Below are 5,000 nucleotides of genomic sequence, written 5' to 3'. Positions count from 1 at the left end.
AGATGGAGTTATAATCGCCTATGGAGACGTAAAATATTCTTTCGTTGGGCATCTTCGAACACACAAGTCTTTAGCCCCATGGCTCCGAAGAAATCATTTTCTTTTTGTCTGTGTGAAAATCTAGGGTATCTGTTCAATCCTTAATTATAACCCGTGTCCCTATCCCAATATTTTGAGCACGGTTTAATTGAATGGTGGTTGACCACTTTCTTTTCCTTTCCTCCTTTCTTATGTTGGTTTTGTTTTAGTTAATTTTGTTTTGATTGGTGTTCTGTAATGTCAAACTGCCTAAAATAAACTTTGAATCTTGAATGTTGGATCTTTTTCGGCACTTGCAGCACGTTTAGTTCATTTCAACGCCAGTTAAAAAAAAAGGATGATAAAATGGTGAAAAGATTTAGATCAAGTCGTCAAACACCAAATACATAAGACAAGTCAGAGGGAATGAGTTCAACCGTATCCTTTATAAACGCATAGCCGGAGTTTATCCCGGTTTCAAATAAAGGACAATAAAAGGAAAAGGATAAAAAAGGAAAAGGACAATAACAATTGCTTGCTATCCTTTGGATAGGACGCCAGCAGTCTATCGCAAAGTCCTTTCCGCCAGATCAAAGAGACCCACCTACCCATTCACTGCTGGGTAGACAGGGGGAAGAGAAGGGAGAGGGCAAAAAAAAATCGATTACGCCCGGGATCGGGTCCCTTTGCGTGTGAGACGAGTGCTCTACCAACTGAGCTATCGGCCTTCCTTCTAGCCTTGTATTTTGACGTAATACTTTGGTCAGTGTCAGGCAATGCGTTTACGACAGCCACGCTTCAACACAGATCATTGGTAAATAACAGAACGATATGTACCCCACCAATCGCGTCAACTGGTGTTATGTCTAAGTGAACTTTATGTGTGGATCGGTGGCTCAATTCGGATTCGTTGTCACAAAAGTAAAACAATGTTAAGCGTGGTTAGGGGATGGATAGGTGACAGTGATCGTGGAAAATTCTGATCCAAACGCTGTGTCCTTGGATTAGGCACTATACACATGTTACCCCACTCGACTTAGATGCGAATGACTACTTGACCATAGACAGTGAGTGACATTGTCAGCTTGTTGATACAAATAAGACGCCTAACAGGCGACTAGTAAGTACTGTATGAAATGGATATATGGCTCCATATGGCCTGATGAGAAAGTAAACGAAACGTGGTGAGCACATTGAGCATGATAAATCTTTGGAAATGCGCTGTATAAATGTTCATATTTAATTTGTTACTTTCATCTATGAATAAAATTTTGTTTTGAGTCAAGATAATCACAATTACAACATTTAAGTTTATGACACTTAAGAAATGTACCACTCTCTCCCTTCAGTGAAGTCATTTATCTTTGCTGAAATTTTACAAGTTGATCTTGAAAAGTCAGTTAGAAACCATCAGAATAACCCCGACATTGTGTCTATGGATTACATTACATAATATATATATATATATATATATATATATATATATATATATATATATATATATATATATATATATATATATAATATATATATAATATATATATATATATATATATATATATATATATATATATATATATATATATATATATATATATAATTAGATGGAACGAAATTTACGTCTCTTTGTTATTGTTTTTAGATAGCCATTTAATGATTAGTGCTCACTAAATTCTATCAATCTATAAACTATAAACGTTTGAGGTTACACATAGTTTTGTGTGTTGGTACGTTATATCCTGCTGGTAGAAGTTGTGAGTTTTTTTTATCTAAACGAGTAGCACAAATACTTGTAGCTAGTGTCAATCTAAAACCACTTGTATATAAGTTAAAGATCCCATACTGACACCGTTACAAGAACCACCCCCGCCCCCCCCCTCCCTCCCACCTAGCCCATCAAGACGACCAGGTTATTATTGGGGCGGGGGTGGAATGTGGGTTTCTTTGTAGTACGTAAAGACCACTTAAACGGTCAGTGGTTTGATTTGGTCGCTCACCCCCTCACCCTTCTCATACTCCGAGGACCGAATCTGAATCAGAATCAAGTCATTGTCCTCCTTAGTTCCAGTACTCATCCCCATCTCATCATTATTACCTCCCCCCCCCTCCCCCCTTCCCCAGCTTGAAATCCCTTGTTCCCGAAGACTGACGCTATCAGACATGGCAATCCCAGACAGACCAGTACATCGCCCACATAGATACCTATAGCCCAATACCGCAAACCTGCCTACAACTACGAACATTTCGTAGAACTACGGATTTTTGGCTCCAAACCGACAATTGTATAAAGATCTTTGATTCAATAAAACTTATTGAAAACAGAGAATTGTTGCCGTAGCTAGTCTATAAGGGAGTTGAAAGCAATAATTTAACATATTAATGGCACATTGGTATTGATTCCTGTAGTTCTAGTGTCTACTATGTTAAAACTCCTGAAAACTACGAATTTTTATCAAGTCCAGGTAGGGGTCAGCACTCCGGTCACTGAACCCTTCCTTCGATTTCCATCGTGTACAGTTCAACCCGAATATAACGGACTTGGATCAAAATCTGATAAAAATGATTTTTAAAATAAATATCGTTTATATAAATACAGTTTTTATGATGTTTAAAAAATATCCCCCTTTGTTATCCCGTTATGAAAATTGTCTTTTTGGTTGGCTATTTTAAAGGGAAGATTGAAGTAGTCCAGGCAGGCGTCTGGCGCAGTAAGGTTAGTAAAGTAAGGTTAGATAAAAATGACTTGTTTAAGATCACACACCATCCCGGGATTGAATGGAACTCATAATCTCCAGGTTACAAGCCGAAGACTATAGCGCTATGCCAGTCTGACCCGCTTTGTTTTCGTCTTTATTGTTTTTCAGGGATTTTACGGCGGTTTGCCACACTTTTAGGTCATTTCAGCGAAATCAGGAAGTCGGTTCGGGCAACTTCACTATAGTGTGTACCACTAACAAGAGATGCCAACAATGGGTTTTTTTTTTTTTTAAATAGCAGCTGTCCCCCCTTTATTTATTCATTTATTTATTTGATTGATTGTTTCTAGTTAAACCACAAAGGAATTATTTTGAAATGTCGAAAATAAGCCTTATTACGCTTTATGAAAACCTTGGAACAAATTCTTAAGAATAATAATCTTAACACCACCAGGTGTAAATCACGACATTGAACTCACGAGAGAGAGATAGATAGAGAGAGAGAGAGAGAGAGAGAGAGAGAGAGAGATAGATAGAGGGAGAGAGAGAGAGGGAGATAGAGGGAGATACATGGATAGATAGAGAGAGAGGGAGAGAGGGAGAGAGAGAGAGAGGGAGAGAGAGAGAGAGAGAGAGAGAGAGAGAGAGAGAGAGAGAGAGAGAGAGAGAGAGAGAGATTTATTGTAACTCTCTGGATTGACTTCAACATTTCTACCTCACGTTCACAAGTGATAAAACTAACAATTTCAGTATTCTAATCATTCTGTTGTTGCTGTTGATACGAGTGCCGTAAAAAATATATTAGATTTTCGTTTATTGAATTTTATTTCTACTTTAATCGCCTTACTGTTTTTTCAGTATTTATCTTTGTCAGTGTGGAGCTCTTTATCTATCTCCTATCACAAACACACACACACCCACACACACGAACACACACGAATGCAAACACACACACACACACACACAAACACATACACCCACAGGTACCAATCTATCATATACTGACAAAACATATTTGTTTTCATTTTGGCCGGAAAAAAAACGTTTACTTCAAATGATGATCGATGAAATTGACCTTCAACTTGTACTATAAAAAATTAAATTTAAAATAAAATTACCCAAACTGCAACCTTGAAAGATGCTGGTTAGAGTCAGAGGTCACAAGTTTGAGCTGTTGGCCAGGGAGGGACCCCTTGTAAAGCGCTTTGAACACGTTTAGTGGATATGGCGCTAGATAAAAAAGCTCAACAACAACAACAACAAGTAATCGTTTTCCGGCAAAAATTAAAAAAAAACGTGTTTAGTCAAGGGTTGGCCAAGATTTTGACGTAAATGGCGAGAATGTAAACACACTTTGGAGTGAAATTGAAATGATCGAATTCCACTGAAAAAAAAGAAGAAAGAATGTAAACGAAAAGAAGATTTAAATGAAAAAAAGAAAAACATAACCCCAACTCAAATGTAATATCAAAATGTATTTGTCGAAAGTGAAGTATTTCACTGTAAAATTCCTGCGGTGTCGAATCAGTTTGAAATATCACTATCAATATTTAAGAAAAAAGAGAAAAAGATATAGTAAAAAATATATAAATAAAATAAAAATAAATAAATAAACAAAACAACTCCCTCCCCACAACCAACCCCCCCCCTCCTAACCTTAACTATGCCATTCACAGATACATATCACATTCGTCCTTAATGTTTCATTCATCGTGTTTTGTTGGTAAAGGGGAAACCCGAAACGTCCACAGTATCTGTCTTCGTCTAATAAATTGAAGCTTACAATTCAATACGTATCTTTATTTCCTTCAAGCTTCAAGCAGCAACATTTTCATTATTCCTGACATGCTATATCGAACCAATAAATGTTTTTAAAAAAGTCTATACAGTCTACTTCACAGGTTAGTAGCCCTTTTTAAAAAAAAAACTTTTTGATAAACAGGAATAGCGCTTTCAAGATAACCCTCACACCGGCATATTTTTATTTAAAACATGCTTTTCATAACGTAACGACGCTCGATAATCTTTGAGGTTATTGTATATCAACTCTTCTAACTTTTAGAATAGAAATCTGACATCGACTTCACGAGAATTGATCTTACCGCCCTATAATGGTGGAACCAAACCAAATGGATTCACAGCCGAGTCGACTATGATAAAAGTAAATTTTCACAGCCACACTCACTATCCTCGGGGCAAGAAACTGCTATTAGATTGTCACTGATCCGGTAACTATCCGAGCTTAATTAACATCGCTTGATTACACTTTAAGGCGAGGCTGATAGC

Source organism: Berghia stephanieae, chromosome 8 (assembly GCF_034508935.2).
Source record: "Berghia stephanieae isolate SIO BIC M18660-M18661 chromosome 8, UCSD_Bste_1.3, whole genome shotgun sequence".
NCBI classification, from domain to species: domain Eukaryota; kingdom Metazoa; phylum Mollusca; class Gastropoda; order Nudibranchia; family Aeolidiidae; genus Berghia; species Berghia stephanieae.
This window is presented reverse-complemented; position numbering follows the sequence as displayed.